This window comes from Pogona vitticeps, chromosome 1 (assembly GCF_051106095.1).
Source record: "Pogona vitticeps strain Pit_001003342236 chromosome 1, PviZW2.1, whole genome shotgun sequence".
Classification (NCBI taxonomy): domain Eukaryota; kingdom Metazoa; phylum Chordata; class Lepidosauria; order Squamata; family Agamidae; genus Pogona; species Pogona vitticeps.
The window spans coordinates 353,369,169-353,397,035 of record NC_135783.1 but is presented as its reverse complement, the minus strand read 5'-3'; the positions used below and the strand labels follow the sequence as shown (position 1 = coordinate 353,397,035).

The 27,867-nt window shown below is 46.7% G+C and overlaps 2 long non-coding RNA genes across 5 annotated transcripts in view; one reads left to right on the top strand and one right to left on the bottom strand.

The window, feature by feature from the left end:
- Window positions 1-26,610, bottom strand: part of LOC140703293 (uncharacterized) — a 55,747-nt gene extending 29,137 nt beyond the window's left edge. Inside the window, exons 1-2 of one of the 2 annotated variants that reach the window (XR_013541060.1) lie at window positions 25,605-26,608; window positions 24,954-25,063 (exon numbers count right to left, since the gene is read on the bottom strand). This is a non-coding gene — a long non-coding RNA (uncharacterized LOC140703293). Of the gene's footprint in view, window positions 1-24,953 lie in introns of both variants that reach the window. The other variant, XR_012082728.2, reaches the window with a different exon arrangement.
- On the top strand, window positions 2,016-25,093 carry LOC144586301 (uncharacterized). 3 transcript variants are annotated; one of them, XR_013541056.1, is made up of 5 exons: window positions 2,016-4,637; window positions 16,916-17,060; window positions 18,455-18,566; window positions 19,149-19,338; window positions 21,569-25,093. It is a non-coding gene; the product is annotated as an uncharacterized LOC144586301 (long non-coding RNA). The 3 variants fall into 3 exon arrangements; XR_013541057.1 differs by lacking the exons at window positions 2,016-4,637; window positions 16,916-17,060 and adding an exon at window positions 17,069-18,017; XR_013541055.1 differs by lacking the exons at window positions 2,016-4,637; window positions 16,916-17,060 and having other exon boundaries at window positions 17,070-18,566.
- Window positions 26,611-27,867: the final 1,257 nt, after the last annotated feature.

The following is a 27,867-nucleotide window of genomic DNA, read 5'->3' as shown; positions in this document are numbered from 1 at the left end:
ATGTTAACATCAGATGACAAATTAATTAGGAAAGTATATAAATACCTTTTAAATTGGAAAATGGAGGATGAACAGGTCAAAGAAACGATGATTCAATGGGCAAACAATTTTGGGTACAATATTGACTTAGAAAAATGGCAAGGGCTGTGGTCTAGAAACTATAAGATGACAATGGCAACATCTTATAAAGAGAATCTATATAAAATGTTTTATAGATGGCATTTACCTTCTGATAGATTAGCTAAGATGTACTCTAACAGGTCAAGTAAATGTTGGCAATGTCATAAAAAAACTGGAACCTATTATCACCTCGGGTGGACTTGTGATAAAGCAAAAAGTTTTTGGTACAAAATACATACATGGCTTGTTAAAATAATCAAAAAACATGTAGATTTTAGGCCAGAGCTCTTTCTGTTAGGTATAATACCAGAAAGTGTTGATAGACAAAATGTATATTTAATACTGCATATTCTAACAGCAGCGAGGATTATTTGTGCACAGTACTGGAAAAATTAAGGAACACCTACGGATCAAGAAATAATTAAAAAGATATTGGACTGCGCCGAAATGGACAGACTAACACTGAAAATCAAAGGAAAAGAAGATACAAAATATTACCAAACATGGGACTTATTCTATCTATGGTTAGAAGGATGTTGTATAGATTAGGAGTATAATGTGTGTAGTAGTTGTTTTACAAATGATTATAAACCGTACCCTGGTGACTCGATGTTAAACCAATATGGATGGATTTATATAATAAAAAAAAAAAAAGTTAAAAAAAAGAGATAATTTTAAAAAACCTGAAAATTAAAAAAAAATCACATACTGTCTGGTACACAAGCAATCTGGCAGGGATGTCGCTCTACCCAAGGGCCCAAGAGACCCTCCCTGCTAGAGAGGATGTGGTGTGGTTATTCATTGTCTGTCGCTCGGTCCAAGGGCCAAGGGGTGTGCTCTGGATACCCACCCCCTCCTACCCTCTGGCTCAGGGCCAGGACACCTCCTTCCCCCACCCCCCAACCAGGCTTTGGGGGCAGCCAGGAGGGCCTCCGCACAAACGGGAGCTCCCCCCCCTCACAGGCACTGCCCTCCACCGACTGTTCAGGCAGGCGGGCAGGCATGGAAGCAGGGCAGTCCCAAGAGACCCTCCGCGTTAGAGAGGAAGTGGTGTGGTTAATCATTGTCGCTCGGCCCAAGGGCCAAGGGGTGTGCTCTGGATACCCACCCCCTCCTACCCTCTGGCTCAGGGCCAGGACACCTCCTTCCCCCACCCCCGAAACCAGGCTTTGGGGGCGGCCAGGAGGGCCTCTGCACAAAGGGGAGCTTCCCCCCCCCCACAGGCACTGCCCTCCACCGACCGACCGACTGGTCAGGCAGGCGGGCAGGCATGGAAGCGGGGCAGTCCCAAGAGACCCTCCGCGCTAGAGGGAGCTCTGAGCTCGGAGGTTGGAAACAAGGCCCCTCCTCGTGGCTGCTTCTATTAGAAACAGCTCATTCTTTCCTGAGCTTAGAGGCTGAGCTCCTCTCAATTGTTTATTCTGAGATGAAAAGAGAAAGAGAATGGAAATAGTACCTTTTAAAAAACATAATATGGCCTATTTTTTAAGAAATAACACATTTTTAAACTGTTGTGTGTACGTATTACTACTACTTTGTGGAGGAGTGGAAATGGTGGGAACAGGTGAGTTAGAATCCTGGGCCAATGGCCTACGAATGCATCTCCATGTGAGTGCTAGCTGACTCCTCTGTGGGAACAGTAGTGCTTGCACTTTCGATGATAAGAACTATACAGTTTTTCCCTGGGCCCAATGTTGTCCAATGCCATTTTAAATATCTTGGATAAAAAAGTAGGAGGGATCCTCATGAGGTCTATAGGTGACACCAAATGGGGAAGACTTACTAATATTTTAGAAAACAGAATTAGGATTCAAGGTAACCATAAAGGACCAGAGAACGGGACTAAAACAAAATACAGTGGTGCCTCGCATAGGGTGAAACATCACTGTACGGAATAGAAAAACCCATTGGAACGCATTAAACTTCGCTTAATGCATTCCAATAGGCCCCAAACTCACCGTTCAGCGAAGTTGCTCCATAGCGCCGCCATTTTCGCACCCTCGGTAAGCGAGGAAATTGCGCGAAAATGGTTGCGCCTGCCATTTTGGAGCCGCCGATCAGCTGGCCAAAAATGGGGCCGGCGCTCAGGCAGGAAGGCGGAGGAAGGCTGTTTCTTTGGTGGCCTCTTAGAGGGAATCCCCAAAACCCATGCTGAGCGCCGCCATTCCCAAAGGACAGCGTTCTCTGGGAAATCCCAACGGAAAAAACTGGCATTGCACATTCCCTTTTCTCTATTTTCCAAGGAGGATCCGCTCAAACCTGCTGGCCAGGGAGAAGGGGTTTCGCCGTTTATCTCCTCTTCCTGAAACAGAATTAGCCCCCCCCTTGGCCTTGCTCTCCCACGCTGCCCCAGATAATTTTTTTTATGTGGAGAAGGAAGAAATCTTCGGTTTTGGGCAGGAGGTGAATTTAAAAAAAGAACAGAGGCAGGAGAAGGAGTGTGGATTCCGGGAAGAAACGAGGCCCCTGAACTTCTTTCTCCAGCCGGGTCGGATCCTGGAGGGCAACGTGTCTCCCTTCCTCCTCCTCCTCCTCTTCCTCCCCGCGGCTCCTGGCCTCTCCTCCTGGCCTCCTCAGGAAGCTGCTCACTCCGCCCCTCCAGTCCTCTGATAGGTTCATGCAAATCAGCTCATGAATATGGATATGAACCGCTGAGGGTCATGGGAAATCGCCACTGTCATGAACTTTGGAAATCCTCTTAGGGTCACTGTTGTGACTTAATCATCCACAAAAGAACCCAACAACAACAAATAGGCAACTGAAGAAAAGCCCTGACTTGCTTCCTCTATCCCTCTGGAAACCCTCGTCATAACCTTAGGGTCACCTGCTCTGCTTCAGGGTCTGCCATGGGTTTTTTTTTTTTGTCATCAGCCTCTTTGTGGTCCTGGAAGAAAGCAAAGCCATGCTGGTGCCAGCCACTCTCTCTCTGCCCTGTCAGGGGCCAGGCTTGCCTTTGTTTACCTTTTTAAGCCTGTCTCTGCTGCTGTGGCAGCCTTCTGCGTGATCGCCGTGGTGCTGGTTGCGGGCTGACTGGTGAAGCACCAGGGCAGAAATCCTGATGGTTTGCTTTAAACAGGGGCTCTCTGGCTGGCCTAATAAGGGAGCGTTTGCAGGATTCAATGGGGGTCCCATAACTCTCCTTCAACCTGGAGAAGGGAGGGGGGGCTCAGGAAGAGCCTGATGAAACCCCTTCCCCTTCAGAGCCAGGAAAGGAGCAGAGGGGGTACCCTAAGAAATCCCCCCTCTGTGTCTCCATTGCCAGCCTGCCTGGGGCCCTCAGTCCAGGCACAACACCAACACCCCCCCCTCCACTACTATAAACCTCTCAGGGTATGTACAGGATCTGGGTTCCCCCAGGCCTTGCCTCGGGGGCTGGAGGGCCTGGCACAGGGACCGGCTCAGCCCGTCCATTCAACCCTTACTTCAAACAGCTTCTCAAACAATTCTTCAATCACGACTTTCACCTTTTCAGACACACCAAGCTTGGAAACAAAAAAAACCCAACACCTAACACTTTTCACTTTTCTTTAAAACCCTACCAGTCTTTCCTTACAGATTAGAATACAAACGCAATTTCACTTCCACTCACTTCTTGCATTGACATGCAATACCAAGGATTCACAACAACTGTCAAAACAGGCAAACACGCTTGGATTTACTTCATCCACTCAGCCCATAACACTCACAACACCTTCCTTTCAAGCCCTCCTTACCTCCAAAACTCACTCCATGGCTGGGCCTCCATGAAACCACTTCTTAAAGAGCTCTCAGGCTTCAAACCCCCTATTACCATTGCACTTCGTTACCTGCAATTTAGCAGGACATCATATAGCAGTCAAGCCAAACCAGTTCCTCCACCTTTGCTACTCACCCTTAGCAAAAACTCTTCAACAAAGCAACAACTTCCATTACTCTTGCTTTCTTGTTTCAAACCAAACCATGGATTGTATTACAAACTCTCAGACTAGTTTGCTTTGCAAGACTGGACAGTGATGAAAACAGCAGGACAAGATTTCCAATGCAACTAACATATTAAACAAACTGGTCCTGATTGCACTACCAGGATTTACTGCATGCATGGTTGGGATGGAACAAAAATGAAGTGAAAATATGGGAAGCAGCATTTTCTGCTTTATCTGTCTAGGAGGAAGTGGCTAGTAACTTGCACGAGATAGCGCTGCATGTTTCCTCCTTATTCTTAAAAGTGCAGGGCATAGATCAGAAATGTGCTATCTGTGTTTGTTACACATAGTGGCAGGGGAAAAAAGTGTAGCTGGCCTTTGCAGTGTAGGATAGAAGCGGGTACATGTTAGATTTTCAGTGTTCACTGACTTTTATAGTAGTAAATGAAGCATTTTTACAATGGGTCTGCAAGACATCTAGTAAATTTTTGTTGTCATTCATTTTTTGTTGGCTTAGCATTTAGATAAAGCATTGCAGAAAGATGAGAAAGAGGAAGCTTTGAAAAAAGCTTTGACTGCTGAAATTGCCTGCCATTGAAGAAGTCTTAAATTCAGGTAAGAGAAGTGGATTGTATTTTTAAATTATCAAGACGCATATTTAATTTTTAAAATGTTGCTAAGATGTTCAAGTCTTTACCGTAAAATGGACCTGCAGTTTTAATATACACACACAGTAATTTAATATTTCCTTTAAGTAAGTTCAAGGTTTTGTGAATTGGTACTGGACATTTTGACAGGGACGTGGTGACGCTGTGGGTTAAACCACAGAAGCCTCTGTGCTGCAAGGTCAGAAGACCTGCAGTCATAAGATTGAATCCACGCGACGGAGGGAGTTCCCGTTGCTTGTCCCCAGGGCCGGACTGGGACCAAAAATCGGCCCTGGCATTTAGAGCACACAGGCCCACCGGCTGTGGGGACACAGGTCCACCTGTTGTGGGCTCCATTCATGATATTGTGACGCGCTGAAAGGGCGTTGCTGGTATAGTGGTATTGGTACATGCTTACGAGTTCTCCCTATCCCAATCGTTGCCCTGGTTGTATAAATAACAAGGAGCATCAGGAAATCTAAACCTATAAAATCATCACGTTTAACAAAAAGTGTAATTAAAATGTAATGTTTAAATTTGTCAATGTTAGTGCTCTCTAAACAAAAAAAAAGAGGTTACTTACCTGTAACTTTGGTTCTTCGAGTGGTTCTCTGTGAATTCACACTAATGGGTTAATCTGCGCTTGCGCAGAAGGCCTCGGAACATTCTAGAGCTTAAAGTAACACTTTTGGCTCCGCCCCCCAGGACCTCATGGTCCGCCCGCCCTAACAGCCATTCAGTTCCCCAAATTCCGCTGCTGCTCTAAAGGCGAGACAGCCGTGACGGAAAGTGGGGAGGACGGGCGGGCCGTGTGAATTCACAGAGAACCACTCGAAGAACCAAAGTTACAGGTAAGTAACCTCTTTTTCTTCTTCGTGGTCTCTGTGAAATCACACTAATGGGTGACTAGCAAGCTTACCTCTGAAAGGAGGAGGGAAACGTCACGGCAGCACAGCCGACAGGACAGCCCGACCAAACCTCGCATCCTCTTTGGCCCGCAGGTCGAGTCTGTAGTGGGACGCAAACGTGGAAGGCGTGGACCACGTGGCGGCTTTACAAACGTCCTGTAAGGGGACTCCACGAAGAAAGGCTGTGGAGGCCGCAACAGCCCTAGTAGAATGGGCTTTAATAGACGCCGGTAGAGGCTTCTTAGCCAGTTCGTAGGCTAGGCGGATGACCTGAACTATCCACCTGGACACAGTTTGTGGAGACACCTCCCGACCCCTATGGGGTTGTTGGTGGGAGACAAACAGGCGCTTGGAGAGACGAAACGAGGAAGTCCTTTGAACATAAAAGGCCAGCGCCCGACGGACGTCAAGTAAATGAAGAGATTTCTCAACTGGAGACGAAGGTTGGGGAAAGAAGGTTGGTAAGACTATAGGCTGTTTAACATGAAAGTCCGTTGTGACCTTGGGTAAAAAGGACACATCAGGGTATAAGACCACCTTGTCTCGGAAAAATTGTAGGAAAGGTGGATCGGTCCTCAGGGCAGCCAATTCTGAGGCCCTTCTGGCCGATGTAATAGCGACCAAGAAAACCACCTTTAAGGGTAAGGAGGCGCTCCGAAACCGTAGCGAGTGGTTCAAATGGTGGTTTTGAGAGACAGTTTAAGACTGTATGAAGGGACCACTGAGGAACAGGATTGATTGTAGGTGGACGAAGACGTACAACCCCTCGCAGGAAACGTTTTATCTTCGTATGTCTGAACAGAAGAGCACTGTCCGCCTCAGGTGGCTGATGGGCTACGATGGCGGAGAGGTAAACTTTGAGAGTCGAATGAGAAAGGTTCATCTGGAAAAGGTAAGCTAGAAACTGTAGAACAGTATGGAGCGTAGTAGGCGACGCGGGTAGTTGATGAGAAGTGGTAAACTTCACGAAGGCCTTCCACTTACTCTCGTATAGAGTGTCAGTGGAAAGTTTACGACAATGGGCGAGGACGTGAGCTACCGTGGGACTATCCTCCAGGCGGTGAGGTGGAGAGACTGGAGATCCGGGTGGTAAACTGTTCCCTCGTTCTGGGTCAGCAGATGAGGAAGGTAGGGTAGCTTGACGTACTCCGTCGCCCTCGAGATGAGCCTCGCGAACCACGGTTGGCGCGGCCAGAATGGAGCAATCAGAATGACGTCCGCATTGTCGTCGCAAACCTTCACCAGTGTTCTCAATAGGAGGGGAAACGGTGGAAACATGTAGAGAAAGAGGTTGCTCCACGTTACCATCAGAGCATCGCCGTGCGAGTTCGGGCCGTGGCCGCCCCTGGAGAGGAAGATGGGGCATTTGGTGTTGAGGTGAGTTGCGAAAGCATCTACCATAGGGGTTCCCCATCGGTCGCAAAGTGACAGGAAGACCGCCTGGTCCAGCACCCATTCGTGCATGGTAACAGTAGTCCTGCTGAGCCGATCCGCAAGTATGTTGTCGTGAGTGGAAATGTACACAGCGGACGGAAAGACATGATGTTGGAGACACCACTCCCATAGTTGGACAGCAAGGTACAGGAGGGAGAAAGAGTGAGTACCTCCCTGTTTGTTGACATACGCGACAGCCGTCGTGTTGTCCGAGACTACTTGAAGGGCTGTGCCCTTGATCATGGGCAGAAACGCCCGGCAGGCCTTGAAGATGGCTAGAAGTTCTCGATTGTTGATGTGCAGAGCAAGCTCCCTCAGGGACCATCGATCGTGGACTTGCAGACCGCAACAGTGGGCACCCCAGCCGATGTCACTGGCATCCGTCGTGATGCGAGTTCGTAGGGCAATCGGGGCAAAAGGGCGTCCCATAAACAGATTGCCCGGGTTGACCCACCACTTCATCTGCTCTGACAATTCCTTTGACACCAAGAGTTTCTTCCTGGGGAAGTCCCAGAGAGGGTTGAAAAGTGACAGGAGCCACACTTGCAGCGAGCGAAGTTTCAGTCTCGCATGGGGGATGACTGAAGTGGTGGAGGCCATAAGGCCCAACAGCCTCTGAGCAGTGTGAGCGGTGACATGACGAAAGGGGCGAAACTCCTTGATGAGAACAGCCATCTTTTGCGCTCTCTCCTGAGGCATGAACGCCCGGCCGGCCCGAGCGTCCAGAGTGGCGCCTATGTAGGTAGCAACCGGCGAGGGGACAAGGACAGACTTTTTGTAGTTTACCTGCAGTCCAAGAGTCTTGAGGAGGCGGAGGACGGTAAGAGTGTGACGCTCTGCCTGAAGCTTGGAGTGTGCAACCAGTAGCCAGTCGTCTATGTATGGAAAGACGGCTATGCCCCTGGTTCTGAGGAAAGCTGCCACCGGGGCCATACATTTCGTAAAGACTCTGGGCGCGGTGGAAAGTCCAAAAGGCAGAGCGGAGAATTCGTAGCACTTTGATCCCAGCGAAAACCGCAGGAAGGGACAATGGTCGTGCCTTATGTTTATGTGGAAATAGGCGTCGCTGAGGTCTATGACCACGAACCAGTCGCCTTGTTGCAGGAGGGGTAGAATTCTCTCCAAGGTTACCATCCGGAAACGGCGGTAGACGATGAACTTGTTGAGACGCCGGAGGTCTAGAATAGGACGAAAGGAGTCGTCCCTCTTTGGCACTAGAAAATACCTGGAGAAAAAACCAGGATTGGCAGGATTTGGGAATACCCTGGTTATTGCATGCTTTCGCAACAGGGTGGCTACCTCTTGCTTTAGAGGGTCGGATGGAGGGGTGAGGACCAGACGGGAGGGAGGCGTCTCTAAAAATTCTATCGCATAACCGTGAGCGATGATAGAAAGAACCCACTTGTCTGAAGTGATGATGGACCAACTGGAGAGGAAAGGAGACAAGCGGGTGGCGCAGGAAGGAAAGGAAATGACTGTAGAGCAGTCAAAGGCCCTGCTTGTTCTTACGGTCGACCTTTTTAAAGGAAGAACATATCTTGTGTCGTTGGTCATGTCTAGTGGTGTAGCCAGAAGAGGGAGAATACCTCTGTTTGGAGGGATAGGGTCTCCCTGGTTGCGTAGGTGGGTAGAAGGATGGGCGCTTCCACGAGTAGCGTTGTTTGTAGAACGGTTGAGTGACATAGGATCTGGCAGCCTTTTTAGCCTCATGGAGACCTTTCAGAATCTCGTCCGTCTTGGGATCAAAAAGACCTGAACCGTCAAAGGGGAGGTCCAGGATACGGGCCTTAGAATCCTCAGGAATAGCCGCAGATTTAAGCCACGCTTGCCTCCTCATGGCGACACCTGTCATTAGATTACGGGAGGCAGCATCCAAAATATGACGGACCGTGACCCGTTCCTGACGAATGAGTTGTGAGGCCTCCTGATGCAGAGAGAGACCCCTAGGTTGCAACTCATCAGGTGCAGCTTGTAAGGATGGTAAAGCCAGATCCCATAAGTGCTGGTGGTACGCCGCCATGGCGGCCACATAATTAGCAGCTCTCACAATTAAGGATGAAAAGGCATATGAACGCTGGCCAAATATGTCCATTTTCCTTCCATCCTTGTTATTAGGGGATGCGGCTGATGCAGGCCGGGACTTAGACTGGGCGACGTCCACAATTAGGGAATTGGGAGTGGGATGTTTCACAAGGAAGTCCAGTTCAGATCCCTGAATCCGGTACAAATTCTCTACCCGTCTGGACATTTGAGGGGTGGAGCAAGGTTTGTCCCAAGGTTGTTTAAGGGTTCGCAATAGTGACGGAATGAACGCTAGACGCATGGGCAGGTTCTGATCCTCGTCTATGTCGCCATATACCTTGTCGGGGACCATTTCCGGTGGTCTTTCGACAGGAAGTTCCAACGCGGAGGCTATCCTATGTATTAATTGGGAATAGCTGGGAAAGTCGGCCGCGGGCGAAACCGGGTTCTTATCAATAATGGCAGAGTCCGGAGTGTTATCATTAGGAGCGGATGCATCCGAAAATGAGTATTCCGATGAGGAATTGTCGGGATGGTCAGAAGGGAGGGACGGGGGGAATGGGAGTTCCGGCATGGGAAAAACGGGGGCCGGTATCTCTTTGCCCTTTTTCTTAGGGCGTTTCTTGCCCTTCGGTCCGGTATCGGTACCGTGTCCGGTACCGTGTCCTATACCATGCCCGGTATCGGGGTCGGTATCGGTATCGAGGAGATCCAGTTGAAAGGAGTCAGAATCAGAAGAAGCGTGGCGTCGTTTCTTCTTGCGCGGCTTAGCCGGTACCGAATCGCGAGGACGCTTAGGTTTCGGTGGCATCGCGTCGGTACCGAGTGGCGCGGTACCGACACCGGTATCGGTCGTAGTACGGCGTGGGATACCGCTCGGTATCGGAACTGGAGGGCGTGCACGGTCCGCGGCAGTGGCCCGCTGCTCTGCCTTCCTTATGGGTGAAGGTTCGTCCGGTACCGACCGAGAAACTTTCACTCCGGTATCGGGAAACTACGGTACCGACCGGGTGTGTCGGTGTCTGCCCCTCTCGGTATCGCGGGGTGACGGTACCGACAGTACCGAAAAATCGGAGGAGACCGATGAAGAGGAGGAGGAGTCGGACGAAGAACTCCGCACAGCGAGGCTGTATAGAAGCCGCGGGTCATAGAGCTTTTGCATCTGTTTCCGCCATTTCTTTAAATAACCCTTAGAGAGTTTGAGCGGAGCGGCTCTGTCCTCCATAGTCCCATGCCTCTTAGGCTTCTTGGGGCGAACATGTCCAGCCCCGTGGGGGGAGACCTTCGGTCCCGAGGGGCTCGGAGACCGGGAATCTCCAGAGGCTGTTTCCAAATGCCTCGTTTTAGCCTTTCTCTTCCTCTGAGGGGATGGGAAGAGAGGTATGTCCGGCGTATCGACAGGCGGTAGTAATGAAGGTGGGGAAGAAGCTGGCGACGAAGCCTGCGACGGAATTTCAATAGGAGATTGCGGGGTAAGAGCAGGCAAGGAGGGCGACGGTTGGAGTTTAGGCGCCTCTAGTCTTAGGGCCGGGTGCAGGACCCGAATCTGCAGGCGCAGAGGTCGCTGCCATAGCAGGTGCGGTGAGGGATTTTTCCCAAAGCGCTGCCCGAAGACGTTGTTCTCTAAGTCTCAAGCTTTGGCGAGTAAACCTTTCGCAATGGCGACAGGTTTGGGGGATATGAGACTCCCCAAGACAAAATAAACAATAACGATGGCCGTCTGTCGAAGGGATCTTTTTAGAACAGGCGGCACAGCTTTTAAAAGTAACTTTCGGTGAAGAAGGTGCCTTGGAGGCCATAAAAGAAAAAAAAAGGCGGGAAAAAGAGTCCAAGAAAATAAGGGGGGAAAGGGTAGGGGAGAGAGGGGAAAACCCCTCAAACACAGTCCAGAAACTCCCCTAATAAAGAAATAAAGTAAGTACTTCCCTTGACGAGAGAAATAATGGAGCCAAATGTAGGAATCTTCAAATCCTTCCAAATCTTTCATGGAGCTCTAGCTAGGAGACCTAACTGCAGCAGCGGAAAAAATGGAACTGAATGGCTGTTAGGGCGGGCGGACCATGAGGTCCTGGGGGGCGGAGCCAAAAGTGTTACTTTAAGCTCTAGAATGTTCCGAGGCCTTCTGCGCAAGTGCAGATTAACCCATTAGTGTGATTTCACAGAGACCACGAAGAAGAACACCAACAGTACAATGTGAGATCTTATAGCTATTTTAATGTATTGAAACATTAGATCATTAAACATAACTGCAACAAAACATTCAATGTGAACAAGCCATAAGTAGCAGATCCTCCTACATCAACACTTCCACCAGGAACAAAAGGCTCGGCTCAAGAACTTTCCACCTCGTTTATGATTTGAACATTTTAAATTTGAACCCTACTAATACTGGAAAGACTTAGGAATGATACGTTACCAAGGAATAAGAAGACTTTGCAGGGCTTCACTACTCTCTGCAACTCTGTTGATGATGGCATCCACATCAAGACTCATGAGGATTTCTTTTTCTGTAGCCATTAACATGAATGAATCCAAATGGTCCTGGGATACAGTATTCCTCAGTCGATTCTTGATGAACCTCAAGGTGGAGAAGCTTCTCTCACAAGCAACTTGAGTAAATGATAGAGTCAGTAGGAATTTGTAGGCTAGACCTATCACATTATAGGCATCTGTTAATAAATTGTAGCGCCGTAGAATTTGATAGCAACAAATGGCACCGTTCTTACATGTTGCACATGGCTTATTTAACAGCTCCATTTCATCAAATTGTTGACTTAGATCTTCCATGGGCATTTCTCTTGACACCCTTACAGTGTATTCTTCTAGCGCTGATGTCTTCAATTTGTCCCAATGCTAGACTAGTTAATTCACACCGCAAATTTTCACCTGTGGCATTCTCATTAAATTTGATCAAGACTTTACTTAAATCTTCCATTGCAGATATATGAAGCCCTTGTTCTCTTATGTTTGAAAAGTTCCTAGGGTCTAGGCATGCATAGTCGGCATACAGTGTTTCACTAGCAAGAAAACGTCGAGTTATGCTCTCCGTGATTACATCAAGGATGACATTGTGTACTTGTATCTTATATGCCATGATGGCATCAGATATTACTTCATCTTGAGAACATTCACCAGCCATGCTTTTCTTCTTTCTTAACCTTTTATGAGGCAAGGTGGCCTGTACTTCAAGTTCACAATCTACAAGTTCTTGTAGTTTGTCATTTGCCCATCTTATAAAATCATTTGCACTGTTCTTGACCCCTTCAAAATCTCTGGCAAGCTTTTTGAGATTTTCCTGTGACCATGTGATGAGCTTGTAATACATCTAAGCCACTTGTTTGTAGATATTTTGACAATGGGGATGTCAGCTCAAAAATCCGAAGAAATATATGTGCTGTGAGAACGGTCTCATATTTAAGCAGTGATTCTACGTAAGTTTTTGCCTTTATTCGTACTTCTGGCTTAGATCTTGAGTTTTCTTCAGTCTTTGCCAATGTTACAATAAGGTCAACATATAAAGCCGAATCAGGTTGGGAAAATGATCCAAATATTTTTCTAAGTGCTGCATCTTTGGACCACCAGCGTGTTTCCCCAATCACAGAGAGTCTTCGATGGTGTGGGTCCTGACTGACATTTCTCCATACATTCATTCGTTGATAAGACTCACGAATAAAAACTCCAACATCATTTATTAGATTAAATAACGATGCACTTGGAATTACAACCTTTGTGGTGTCAGCCAGTACTAAATTGAGTACATGTGCATAACACCAAACATGAATTTGGCCTGGAGATTCTCTGGACAACCATGTAGAGAAGCCTCTATACTGTCCTTGCATGTTAGCTGCTCCATCGGTAGAACTACCAGTGCAATTTTTATGTCAATTTTACATGACTGCAGAACTTGCCTTAGTAAGGTAAGAAAGTATTCACCTGATGAAGACTCACAATCGACCACTGACAGGAGCTTCTCATGAATACAGTCTGTCACATAACGAACAATTACTGAGCATTGGTCTCTTGAAGTAATATCCTGAATTGTGTCAATTTGCACTGAGAACATCCCAGCTTCTCTAACACCGCTTGCCACTGCCTCTTGAATTAACTGTCGTATTGTTTCGACAACTTTATTTATTGTTGTTTTGGAGAGCAAAGTTACTAATGATCCTCTGCCCTTTCCACTTGAATGTGACTTTTTGCTTTTTGCTATGCAATTGTTGACATGTTCTTTAAGGCAGACATCATACTTGCTAAGAAGTAAGACCAACTCTAAAAAAATTTCCATGATCAAGTGAATGGTCCTCCAATGTGTATGCAGCCTCAGATTTGTTGCCTAAATAGCTAAGTCCATGTTTCCCAATCACTTTCACAATGTCTATGACACGCTCTAATATCTGACGTCTTTTTCTGACTTGTTCTCTGTGTACAGACATTTGATTACTATGAAGTAAGTGATGGATATCTGCATTGCTGGCATTCAAAAAACAAGCTTCAGCACTTGCTCTGTGCATTGCACTTTTTTCATGTTTTTCAATTCTTTGATGAATATGTCTCCTGTCTGTCATTCCTTCAATGAATAGATTTGTTAATGAACTCTTTGAAAAAGCCAGACAAACAGAGCAAAATACAGCATGTTGGTCTTCACAGTAGGTCAGCCACTTGCGATTTGATCCATCTTTGCGGAGGACAGCTTTCTTTATGACAGGGTCACTGATGTTTTGTTTTGGGTGACAATTAAAAAATAAGGCTAGTTGACTTGTTTTTGGCCGAACAAAGCAATTGAATCCAGAGTGGTCTTCTAAACTCTGGATACACATAGAGCTACTTGTTTCATTTAAATTTGGCATTTCTTCACATTCCTGTTCTGGCAAGAATTCTGTCATAACACTGACTTCTTCTCTGGGTATTATATCTGTTAGTTCTGCAATGTCATGCCCACACACAGATACAGTGGTCTGTTCCTTCTGCCGACTGGTGCTGGCAGAATCCAGAATACATAACTGTGTTCCACTTGCTTGATTAATTTCTAAAACATCATCTTCCCAGGATGGATTCTCAGGAATATCGTGACCTTGTTGATGGCGACTAAACATATGAGTTATTTTAACACATTTTTTTGCATCAGCTTCAAGATTCTTCCTTTTCTTCTCCCTGATTTTTTCTGCACCACCTTTTTGTTTTGGTTTGGTGTCCATGTTTTTTTTTCAAACAAAGGTTTGGAGGGGGGAGGCAGAGAGGAGTGGGGGAGGCAGAGAGGAGAGGAGCGGGCGAGTGACATAGAGGAGCAGGGGAGGCAGAGAGGAAAGGAGCGGGGGGGAGAAGAGAGGGGCAGCAGAGGTGGAGAAGAGAGGAGGGGGAGAACAGAGGTGTAGAGGAGGAGAAGAGGTGCAGGGGAGGTGGAGAAGAGATGCGTGGTCCAGCCGGGGGGGCGTGAAGCAGGTGGGAGAGAGGAGCCTTGGCTAGCCCTGGGATACAGAGTCTGCATCCAGAAACACAAGATGAGCCCCTAAGCGCAGTCATTCACAGCAGGGCCGGACTGTATTTACCTGCACTGAACTGATGGACAGTGCATACACAGGCCGCCAGCTCGCCACCACCATCTTCAGTAGCTGCGCGCTCTCACAGTGACAGGAAGCCGCGTCATCATGTGGCCGCCCGTGAGGTGCGTGCCCTGCTGACTCCTGGGCCGCGGCGTCTGCGGGCTGTGATATGCGCTCACAGAGCGGCGCTGTGAGCGTGGCTGACTCAGCCTGGCCCCTGATATTCAGCCTGCGGCTGCAGCCCGACGAGAGGAGTCTGACTGCTGGCCGCGGCCGCATCATAGAGGGATGTATGCAGCGCCTCTGCGCTGAGGCAGGAACTGGCCGTTCTGACCATCAGCCATTCTGGCATTTGCCAGAACTGTCAGATGGCCAGTCCGGCCCTGCTTGTCCCAGCTCTCGCCAACCTAGTAGTTCAAAAGCATGCAAAATGCGAGTAGATAAATAGGTACCACCACGGTCGGAAGGGAAGGGCGTTCCGTGCCTAGCCGCCTTGGCCACGTGACTACGGGAAGGGTCTTCGGACAAACGCTAGCTCTATGGCTTGGAAACGGAGATCAGCACCACCCCCTAGAGTCGGACACGACTGAAAAAATTGTCAAGGGGAACCTTTACCTTTACCTTTCTGGACTTTTTGCCTCCTTTCCAGCAACAACAGTTTATTTTTAATTCTCCTTCTGAATATCTTACTACAGATTGCTTCTCTGAACAGCTGAATGAGTCCCGTACAAAGTGAATAAAAATCAATGGTTTTAAAGGGTTTTTTGCTTAAATTAGATTTTTTCCTGTTAAAATGCTTTTTGTTTTAAAAAGCTTTAAATCATGGTAGCTTTAATTCAAAATGTCTATTATGGAACCAGGATTGTAAATTACAATTATGTATTATAAAGCAATTTAAGCTTACAAGCTAAAAAAATGTTTTCTAAATAGAATTCAAAGTTCTTTCTTTGGGAATCACAATTTTGTCCACTCCCATAGACTTTTTAACAGATTTTGGGGTTAATTTTTGTCTTTCCTGTCTAGTAGATACAATTAGAAAAATCTGCAGTCCTTTTTTCTTCTCAACATAAAATATTGGAAAATCTGGAAAATCCAAGATCATGTTCAGTAAATTCTCCAAGTGATGCGGATTTCTTGAGAATGGAAACCCTATCGCTGCCCTGCTGCTTAATGCACAGACATGTCATTCCCTACTGCTCCATGAGAGTGCACCTGATAGAAGAAAAATCAGTGAGCAGAGGATTGTTGAAGGTGGAGTACGTCTGAACTGCCCACAGTAGACTATGTCTACATGGGCGGCATATGATTTTAAGAAATAAATAAATAAATAAACAGGGAGATTGTGAGAAATAAGTACAGTGGTGCCTCGCAAGACGAATGTAATTCGTTCTGCGAGTAGTGCTGTCTTGCAAAATTTTCATCTTGCGAAAAGCCGTTTGCAATGCATTCCTATGGGAACCTCACAAGATTAAAATAATTCATTTGTCTTGCGAGGCATCGGTCTTGCGAAAAACATTCGTCTTGCGAAGCACAGCCATAGAAGAAGCCATCTTGCGAAGCACCACAGCAATCAGAAAAACCATTCGTCTTGCGGGGTTTTCGTCCCGCGAGGCTTTTGTCTTGTGAGGCACCACTGTGTTGTGAAAAATGTGTACTAAAGTTATAGCAAGAAAAAAAAATTTTGAGGGGATATCACAGTTAAACCAAGTCTTTTCAAATAGCGATTTAAATTGTAATTGATATGACTTTAATCAATTTATTTTATATCAAATTTTTCTGTAGTTCCAGAACTACATAACATCTCAGGCGGTCTAGTGAATATTTGAATATAGGTCTCCTGAGTCCGACTCCGAAGCTCTTTGTACTGTAACGTGCTGGCTCTAACTATATCATAGCAGATACATTTGGAGTGATATCTGCCACTGTTATATCTGGAATTTTATATCCAAGACATTGCAGTGCTCTTCTCTGGAAGACCAGGGGTTTGACAGTAGCATCAAACAGCTATTATTATGGCTTCTTGAAGTTCTAACATGACGTCTTTTGCTGGAGGTATTTTCAGAGTTTCGCAATGTGTTCTGCTGCAACAGTTAGAAGTGTGGAAGGAGACAGTTATTCGTAGAGTCCTTTGTAAAAAAAATTTGCTATGCGAGCTGAAGAAAGATCATATGAGCCTGTCCTTCATAGTCTTCTGCCTCCCTCGAAAGCTGTTTGTTTCTGTTGTCATTGCTGATATTTCTTGGGGAAGCTGTATACTTTCCAGGGTTCTGAAAGGACACACTACGACAGACGCATCCTTGTTTGATTAAATACATGCAATCTTCCATATGAAAATATTACAGGTGCAAGCGTAGAAGCGACCTTGAAGTTTGGATGGACTCCCCTGACGTCTGCTGCAAACGTGGGACTCGTGCGTCTTCTTCTGGGCAGAGGTGCAAATGCAAGCTTTGATAAGGGCAAGAGAGAGTAGCTGAACTCTTGTCACAGGTGTTTATTTCTGACATAAGCCTTACCTTAGAAGTCAGTAAAATAATCCATTAAAAGGAAAATACATGCCAGAAGAAGAAATTGATTTTCATATACTTAAGCCTGTTTGGTTTAAAATGTGGCAAAAGAGGACTGGTTGGGGGTCAGGTGGGAGTCCTTTTGTTCTTGATTTTGAGGGGAATGTTATAGCTGCAGAACTTCTCACTGAAAGACCCCTTTCCATGTCGGCAGGTGTTGGATTCGTTTGTTTTACAACTTGCTGCAAAGAATGGAGAATTGGAAAGTGGAAGGGCTGCTAGATGCATAATGTTTACTGCCCTCTGTTCTAAATAAGGAGATATTGCCCTCTTTTGTAGATAAGAAAGGATTTCCTACCCAGATAATAGAGGCAAAAGGTACATTAAAACAGAATTAACGCTTTCCCGTTACTGCTGTAAAGGCACCTTGGAATATGTGTTGCTTTATCCATGGGAACCAAAGGGAGGAATGCGGGTTTCTTGCAGGTTATTTTTTGACTGTATAATTTCATGAAATAGGTTTTGAGTGTCAGATTCTCTTTGTGTGAAGAAGTAGAGGGGTTCAGTTCTTTCACTGTTATCGAAGATAACAACATGAAAGGTCTATTCACAGGACCAAAGTACGTATGATTTTTGGCTCTTTAATGCCTATGAGCAACATGTATGGTCAGCTTTAGAACATTTATAACTTAAGGAGTATTGGGACCTTGAGGCAGCAGAGAAACGACTGTGGCCTAGGACACCATCCGTCTTACCTGGTGTAAGTAAAAGCAACAGTCTTTCCAGCCCTCTCTAGCACTAAAAGGTCGAGGATCTTGGTCAGAAAAGGCGTCTGTGTCCTGCAGTGCTCAGGAAAAAGGCTTCAACCACCAAGGAAGGCAGCAACAGGTCTAGATCTCCTCATCTGAGTGACGTTGAATTCAGCCGGTGTTGTAACAGGGTTTGTGTGTCATATTTAACTGCAATTATTTTAGCAGAGCTGTAGTTATAACTGATTAACCTAATAAAGTAATTATTAACATTCATGTAATCAAAGTAAGACTACTGAGCAGTTTTAAAATTTCTTATATTTCTGGGATATTTGTTTTAAAGGTTGTTGTGGTTTTTTTGGGCTTCTTGGCCGTGTTCTGAAGGTGCCCGAAAAACCCCCAACAACCATTAGATCCCGGTCGTGAAAGCCTTCGCGAATATTTGTTTTAAAGTTAATTTTACAATTTCGACAATATGGTGTGTGTGTGTGTGTGTGTGTGTGTGTGTGTGTGTGTGTGTGTGTAATAAGTTATGTTATTTGTGATTCGTTTACTACGTCTGGTGGTCATCAGTGTCTTATTCTTCAAAGTTTTTTTTTATCAACTTGTTCCTATAATTTTTATTTAGATCAATATACAGTGTTAATGGCTGTGTGTGCTGCTTGTGCTTCAGAAGAGCAGATTTTAAAGTGTGTAGAACTGCTTCTCACAAGAAACCCTAATCCCAGTGCTACATGCAGGTAAAAGACACTATACTTCAAAGTGCTTCATAATTTATTCATTCCATTAAAAAACACACCACTCATTCTTTTCTGATGAGTTTGTTCTCCTATGTTTAGTACCTATGAATGGTTTTTAGTTAGTTTTTGGAATTCACCATTGATATATGAACAGTTTTCTGTTTGCTAACAAAGTATACTGAGTATTGTGTTTTTATATCCTATGTCAGTCAGAAAATAAATTTCAAATGTTAAGCAACATTTGTTAACTGTAGTTGCATTGTAGAGAAACTAAACAAGAGTTGCACACAAAAATGATGTAATTGCACAAATAGTATCATTCCCTCTATATATCTAATAACATAGGTTTTGTTTTTTTAATTTTACTGTTGATCTAATTGTGCATTTTAGTGCAGAAGGCGATGTGTCACTTGTTGATATAGAAGGAGTGAGGAGTCGATGGCTAGTAATGAAGCATGGCGTGTTTCCCCGAAAATAAGACAGGGTCTTCTATTAAATGTTTGCTCCAAAAAAAAAAAAGCAGTAGGGCTTATTTTCAGGGGATGTTTTATTTTTATTTTTTCCACGTTAATTCCTATACAGTCCTGCCATCCTCCATTTGCTGCTTCCCTCCTGGGAGAGGAGTATCCTCGCCTGCTTGGCTTCTCTCTTGGCAGATGGGAAGAGGGGCAGGAAGAAGAGCCGAGTCTGGTCTCCACCGAGCCAGAAAAGGATTTCTGCAATTTTCCAAGGCAGTCCTTCGTCTTGTGTCAAATCATCAAACGGTGAACAGGTGAGTTAACAGGCTGGCTAAACCTGGATTTTTTAATGTGAGAGGAGGAGGAGGAAGGATGCTGCTCATGGGCCTGGGTGATCATCATCACAGAGCAAAGAAAAATTCCATAGGAATTCCAAGGAAGAATTCCATAGGCAAGCAACACCCTAAACATGTAATTTAATTTTACCTCCAACATATATTCATAGAATCGCCGTAGGGTTGGAAGGGACTTTGGAGGTCTTCTGATCAAACCCCCTGGGGCCCAAGGCAGGAGGCCTCCTCCCATCCCAGACGGATGACTGTCCCATCTTTTCTTGAAAACCTCCAGCCATGGGGCACCCACAAAACTCGGGAGGCGAGCTGTTCCACTGCTTAATGGTTCTCACCGTCAGGAAATGCCTCCTTCTTTCCAGGTTGGATCTCCCTCTGAGGAATTTCCACCCATGGGTTCTTGTCCTCCCCTCAGGGGCATAAATTGGAGACTAAATCGATGCCCTCTTCGCTGTGACATGAGAGGCTGCTCTCATGTCTCCCCTCAGTCTTCTCTTCGTTAAGCTAAACACACCTAGTTATTTTAGTCAGACTTCGTAGGATTTAGCCTCCAGTCCCCTTGATCATCATATAAATGTCTGTTGTAATTCTGAAGCATAGAGTTGCCGGAATTTGAAACGCTGGGACCTGGAGAGGTAGAGTGGTCGAGTCTGATGAAGAAAAAAAAAGGTAAAGGTAAAGGTTCCCCTTGACAATTTTTGTCCAGTCGTGTCCGACTCTAGGGGGCGGTGCTCATCCCCGTTTCCAAGCCAAAGATCCAGCATTTTGTCCGAAGACATCTTCCATGGTCACATGGCCAGTGCGACTTAGACATGGAATGCCGTTACCTTCCCACCGAGGTGGTCCCTATTTATCTACTTGCATTTGCATGCTTTCGAACCGCTAGGTTGGCGGGAGCTGGGACAAGCAACGGGCGCTCACTCCGTCGCGTGGATTCGATCTTACGACTGCTTGGTCTTCTAACCCTGCAGCACAGGCTTCTGCGGTTTAACAGGGCAATAATTTAGGAATCTAAATTCTGACTTTTTGATTTACCAGCTTATTTGCCTGATGACAGTTGCATTTACCAAATAATAATAAATTGGCCCTTGAAATCACTTCCTTGCTCCGAGACCTATAAGCCAAGCCCCAGATCCAGTGGCATTCCTAACTCTTGCAGTCAGCAGTAGGACCCCCTGAGAGTGCTGTGGTGTGAGGTGGAAAGAAGCGTTTTCTTTCGAGAGAGAGGCATCGCTGGCCACCTTGGAGGAAGACGTCATGCAGGACAAAAGCAGGTTTTTAACTTTCCTCCAAAAGAAACACGAGGGTGAAGATGGTTTTATGCCATACTAGATCTTATCCCAAGATGAAAATTCGACCCCTTGTGTTCCATTTCCAGTTGTGTTCTAGGGCAGAAAAAAAAAGATTAGAAAATCTGCCAATAACAAGAATATTTTCACCCAAATCAAAAATGTCAATTATTATTAACTCTGTAACCTGCGTTTGCCTATTAAGTTCACACTATAAAATGACAAGCAGGAAATATGTCCAGGTCCACAGTGGTAGAATTTGGTGAATAAGGATCAGGATCTCCTATTCTTTAAACTTCAGCACCTGTTATTCGGAGATATTCTGTCCTTCCACTTAGCTCATCAGTGTGGAATCTCAGGCCCTGAGGCCAAATCCTGGCATTCTTTAGCTTCTCCCGATGGCCACACCTCTTCCCCCTTGATGGCATGACTTGATGGTTTCTTGGCTTCTCAAAAGATTCCCCCCCCCCATTTGAAATACCTCTCCTACAGCCTTATTCTTGGCACCAGAACCTTTAACCTAAAATATACTGGTCTTTCTTGAGTCTTGCCTTTGGACCTGTCCTCCAGAGCGTGGCACCGAAGCACACTTCCCAAATAGCATTTGGCCCTCAGATGAGAAGAAGTAAGCCATGCTGACCTTGAATGTAATGATGCTATGGCTTAGTTACGAGCCATAGCATAGGACAGCGGTTCCCCGCTTTGAGTCTGCAGATGTTCTTGGACTACAATTCCAAGAAATCCTGAACGGCACAGCGAGTGGTGAAGGCTTACAGGAGTTTTATTCCAAGAACAGCTCAGGACCCGAGGTTGGGGACCACTTACGTAGGACGCAGTGGCCTCAACGTGCTAGAAGCATCCAAACAAACTTCTCTCTCTCTCTCTCTCTCTCTCTTTCCCTGCAGGCGATTTGACCCTTGACCCTGAGAGGGCCCACCCCAACCTCGTGCTGTCCGAGGACTGCAAGAGTGTTACATTTTTTTCGAGCCACGCCTGCGAGACCTGCCTGACCGTCCAAGGCGCTTCACCATCTACCCTTGTGTCTTGGCCATGGAAGGCTTCACCTCTGGACGCCACTCCTGGGAGGTGGAAGTGGGTGAAAAGACTCACTGGCCCCCCCGGGGGTGTTTGCAATGACTCCGTAAGCCATAAAGGAGAGAGAGGGACAACCTCCTTGCCTGAGACTGGCTACTGGCGGGTGAGGCTCTTCAGTGGGGACACGTATGCGGGGGGGCACCACCTCTCCTTTCACCCCGCTCCATATCTCCACCAAGCCCAAGCGGGTAGGGGTCTTCCTGGACTAGGAGGCTGGCAGGCTTTCCTTCTACAATGTGACCGGCTGCTGCCAGATGTGCACATTTACTGGCACTTTCCCTGAAAAGCTTTGGCCTTTTTTCCTACCCAGGGATCCATGCCGGGCGAAAGAATGCTGCCCCCCCCCCCCATCATTCGGCCTCCCACGGACTGGGAGTGATGAAAGGGGGCCAGGTTCCTCAGCTTGCTTTCTCCTGGAATGATGTTTTTTTACAAGCCATAAAAGAAAAGATAATTGTTGCAAACTGTTTGTATCCAGCATCTAGCTTCCTTATAACCTTTTCTGTGAAGGAGCTGAAGGCAGTGTGCCGTCCTCTGGTGGGAAAGAAGATGTAGAGGAAGGAGGATGTGTGGAAGGGGTATTAATAGATTTGGATCAAACGGAGATAGTGACTGAAAAAGCTGCGGAGGTGTGTCTTGTGGAAGAAGAAGGGGAAGAGTTAGATTTAATTATGTGGGAGGAGATAAAAGAGGGAGAAAGCGCGCACGACTTTAGAACTTGGACTGATCTTAACCTGGACAGACCTAGGCACCGGGGGGTGCAAACGGAACCCATTCTCGGACTAAGCCAAGGGACTGATGCGACACCGGCATTCCCCAACCTAATGACAGGAGGTGGACTGCTCCCAGATCCATTAACTGCAGGGGCTAGAGGCAGAGGTATTGAGCCTCTAGAATGGATAGGTAAAGGTAAAGGTTCCCCCTGACAATTTTTTGTCCAGTCGTGTCCGACTCTAGGGGGCGGCGCTCATCCCGCTCTTCAAGCCATAGAGCCAGCGTTTGTCCGAAGACAATCTTTCCGTGGTCACATGGCCAGTGTGATTTAGACACGGAACGCTGTTTACCTTTCCACCGAGGTGGTCCCTATTGATCTACTCGCATTTGCATGCTTTCGAACCGCTAGGTTGGCGGGAGCTGGGACATGCGATGGGTGCTCATTCCGTTGCGTGGATTTGATCTTACAACTGCCGGATCTTCTGACCCTGCAGCACAGGCTTCTGCGGTTTAGCCCACAGCGCCACCACGTCCCTCTAGAATGGAAGGTATCTGTTTTCCCCCTGAATTACCCTGGAGGAGGGCGGCGGGTGATTCGTCCTGGCCCGGAGTTTCAGAAGAGGCCTTTGGAGGGCGATTGGGCCCGCCATCCGTGCTGCGGCATGATGTGCGCAGTGAGGAGTGCGCCTATAAGGCAGATGACGGATCGCGAGAAGTTTGGGCCGGCTCCCTATTAGGGGATCAGGATGTTCCTCCAATTGTTCGTCCTAAGAGATATAACCTGTTACCGGATCATCTGTTGCAAGATCCTTTTGATTCACGCGAGTTGAGAACTGTTTGTAATAAAAACAGTGTTTATGAAAATTTAGACGAGCCTCCTAGCCTTTTTCCCGCCTTCACCACCAGCGCCCCCCCCGCCAGAGAAGGACCTTCTTACATTTTCTAATCTTAATATCCATATTCATTAATTAAAGCATGATCAAATACCTTTATAATTCTTATTTCTTTATTAACCATTCTTGAAATCAAATGTTTAGACAGATGCAAACTTATAATCGAACCTAGAGTAGTTTTTATGGGGTAGTGATTAAAGGTAAATCTCTTTTCATCTCTCTCCATAAGTCTCTCAAGTCACTTTTCCATATCTTTCTATTTAGAGCTGTAATATTATTATTTATCTCTTTTTTTCCACCTTGGAGGACCCCCTCCCCTCCCTCCTCAAGGCCCCTCCAAGCCCCCACCTTGGATCTATGGACGGAGGGAAGGCAGGCAAGGAGGGGGGGGAGGAAAGGATCCCCTTCAGGAATGACCCAAAACACTTCTTTTCCCTCCCCCAGCGACCAACGGCCGGCCACAGGACGGGGGTGTGTGTCTGCTGGCCGGCCGCGTGTCCATCCATCCATCCCTGTCATGAAATCGGTCGGTCCTCAAAGCAGTCCCAGACGTTGGCTTCTTCTGTTGGTTTTTACTCCTCGTCCTTCTGCCTCTGAAACCGTCTCCAGTGGTGGGGGTGGCGAGGGGCTCCCCCCGCGGCTCCAGCCCCCCTTCCCCTCTCCCGCCTGGTTCCCCTACAAAGCCCCCCCCGGGAAGGATCCATAGGGAGAGGGGACCCCTCCCCGTTTCCTCCTATTAACGCTGGTCTCCTTTTCCATTTTGTCACCAGCCGTGTGCCCTAAAGAAGCCCGAGGCCTAAGAGGAACTTTCAAACTAACTAAATTTTTAAATCTTTCCTCAGCTTTCGTGTGTCCAAGCAAACCTCTTGGGTGGGGGGAGAATGGAAAGGAAGGGTCTCTTGTTATGGGAGGGCCCACCTATGGCCACCCGTGGAACGAGCCGTCTCCAAATCCTCCTGTCCTCCACAGTCCTCTGCTCTTGCGAACACAAGCCTGTGGCTTCCTTTAGGGAGTCTACCCATCTCCTATTTGGTTCTCCTCTTCTCCTGCTGCCTTCCACTTTTCCCAGCCGTACCATCATTTCGAGAGAATGCTGCCTTCTCGTGATGGACCCAAAGTTGGGCAGCCTCAGTTCCAATATTTTTTCCTCTCAAAAAAGAAAAAAAAAGTTTTGGCTTCATTTGATCTAGGACCCCCTGGTCCCTGGGAGGAATTTAAAACTGTGGGCAGGAAGAGTGTTTCAGAGGCAGAATGACAATATATTATTATTATTATTATTATTATTATTATTATTATTATTATTATTATTATTATTATTATTATTATTATTATTATTATTATTATTATCATCATCATTATTATCATTATTATCATTATTATCATTATTATCATTATTATTATCATCATCATCATCATTTAATTAAATGGATCTATTTAATGCTTTGTGAATACTGCAATTTATTGAAGCAAAAGCAAAGTGTGCTGGTTATCTACCACCTGACAGTCTGTAAAGCACTCTCTGGGGGGTGGTTAAAATTTAATTCTGCAAGCTACACATTGAAGGCTGAGTGAATCTCAAGATAGTTACCTGGGATTGATCCCTGGGTTGTGAGCAGAGTCTTGTCTTTAACCACTGCACCACAAGGCTTATTAACTTCTAACTTTTTTTCCTTTTAAAACTGTAAGCCATCTTGATTCCTTTGAGAGAAAGAAACAAACAAACAAGCAGTGGGAAAATTATACCAATCAAATTAACGCCCAGCGATAAAGGAATAAGTATCATGCCAGAATTCGGTTTAATATCAGGAAAAACGCCCTAACTGTTAGAGCAGTACGACAATGGAACCAGTGACCTTGGGAGTGGGTGAGTGCTCCAACACTGGAAGCATTCAAGAAAAAAAATTAGATGATCACCTGGCAGATCCGCTTTGATTTGTATTCCTGCATTGAGCAGGGGGTTGGACTGGATGGCCTTATAGGCCCCTTCCAATTTCACTAATTTTATGAAACTATGCCTCTCATGTGATATTCAATGTTAAATTTGTATTCAAGGTTGCAATTTTCCTAAAACAAATTACAGTATCTTCAAATGTTATGCTAGTTTACTATTGATTTGGACCAGTAACTCAAGTTACCATCAACCCATCCAACCATCTAGTCCTCTGTCGTCCCCTTTGGCGGTCAGCCTTCTTTATGGTCCAGCTCTCACTTCCGTACATCACTACAGGAAAAACCATACCTTTGACTATGCAGACCTTTGTCAGCAAGGTGATGTCTCTGCTTTTTAAGATGCTATCGAGGTTTGTCATCACTTTCCTCTCAAGAAGCAGACGTATTTTAATTTCATGGCTGCTGTCACCATCTGTAGTGATCATGGAGCCCAAGAAAGTAAAATCTCACTGCCTCTATATCTTCCCCTTCTATTTGCCAGGAGGTGACAGGACCAGTGGCCATGATCTTAGGGGTTTTTTTTTATGTTGGGCTTCAGACCATTTTTTTGCACTCTCTTTCACCCTCATTAAGAGGTTCTTTAATTCCTCCTCACTTTCTGTGTTTAAATTGTGATTAGAAGCTCAATTTATTTTCTTTTTTAAAAAAGAAAAAAAATTCTCCTTGCTTTTTGATTTCTTTGAAAGATATTCATGGAAAAAAACCTCCTTTTAGCTTTTACAAACATATTGGGAATTGGGTTAAGAAAAGGCAGTTTAACACTCGCAACGTTTGAGATTCTTGTGCCCTCAGTTCTGATTAAGGTCCTCTCTTCACCAAATGGGCTGAAATAGCTTTGTAAGGATTATGCAGGGCAAGGCCTAGCATATTGACTCGGAGAGAAGTCCCACCGCCTCCAGTGCAAGACCCTCCAGGGGATGTGGGCAGAGGACTGCCTGTTCTCTTTCTCCTGGCTTTGTCAAGGAACGAAAAATATTTTGCTTGTAAGCTGAACAACTGTAAATTTCAAATGTCCAGATTTCAAACTCTCACCACGTCTGGGACCCCCACCCTCCACCCCGGCAGCCCCTCCTGGACCCCAGGGACCCCCCCTCCTTCCCTTCTGACACCCATTTGTGTGGCGAAGGGGTCTCCTCGCAGGAAAGCCCAGGACGGCCATGCACGGGGGGGGGGAAGGCAACGAGGTGTGTGGGGATCTAAGCGCCAGGTGTGTGTGTGTGGGTGGGGATTTGCAAACCATATTGCACAGAAAACATTCCCCCCCCCCCCCCGGACACACACAAACACACAGGGTATCCTTGGTTTGGACATGTGTCCCCCCCCCCTTTCGCCACCCCATATATTTCCCTCCCCCCCACCCATCTCACCCCCCCACCCATCTCACCCCCCCACAACTCATTTGGCACCAGCCCCCCATCCCCGACCCCCCTCCTTCCAGGTCCTGAAGGTGGAAAACCCAGAAGAAAGTGAGGGGGGGTTAAATGTTCCTCCGCTGACCATAGAGAGGGCAGGGAGGGAAAGAGAGGCCTCTCTCTCTCTCTCTCTCTCTCTCAGTCCGCCCAGCCTCAGGTTAGCTTCTGACTCCGCCCCTCCAGTCCTCTCATAGGTTCATGCAAATTGTCTCATGAATATGACCCTGAGGATCATGGGAAATCGCCACACTCATGAATTTTGGAAGCCCCCCTCAGGGTCACTGGACAATGCCCACAGAAACGACAACAACAGCAAGCACAGCAGGAGAAGAGAAGCCCTGATTGGCTTTCCTTTGTGCCCCTGAAAATCCTCTCGCCATGACTTGAGGGTCTCATGCTCTGCCCCAGGCCCGGCCATGGGTTCCCTTCTTATCTATCACCACTTGGGCCTCCAGGCCTGAAGGGAAGGGAAAGGGCTTCTGTATGTAACTCGCTTCTAGCATATGAGATACATGAAGATACAACCTCCACATCCCAAAGTCCTCTCACAATGAGACCTGCCTGCCATGGCTCTCTCTCACCCCTGGTGAGTTGTGGCTAAGGGGTTGGAAACAGAGTGAGACTTGGCTTAAGGGTTGGAAACAGGGGCCTTTTGGAGTGGCTCCCTCCACCCAGTGGAAGGAAGGCAGAGGATTAGGAGAAGTCTGCTGCAATCCCCTTTCCTTTCAGGGCCAAGAAAGGCCCAGAGTTAGGGGCCCTGGCAGCCCTCCATGTCCCCCTGAACAGCCTGCCTGGGGGCCCCCCCAGGGCCTGGCACAACACCCCCCCACCATGCCACACTATAGGTACAGGACAGGCCTCTCCCCACTCTTTTCTTTGGGGGCTGGAAGGGCCCTGGGACCCACTTTGCCCACTCAACACCGTTTTCCGTCCTCCTCCTCATTCATGCAATCAAACGCTCGCTCCTTACCTGCTCTCCTGACAGACACCAGGGCAGGGAACGTAAGCAACACAAAGATTCATTCCGCCCTCCCTTCATTTTCCACACTTTGCCTTATTCCCAATAGAAATCATCTTCTTAACCAATCAGTAAGGAATGCTTTGAAGCTTTTCGTACCTAGCAAACTTGGCAGGAAAACA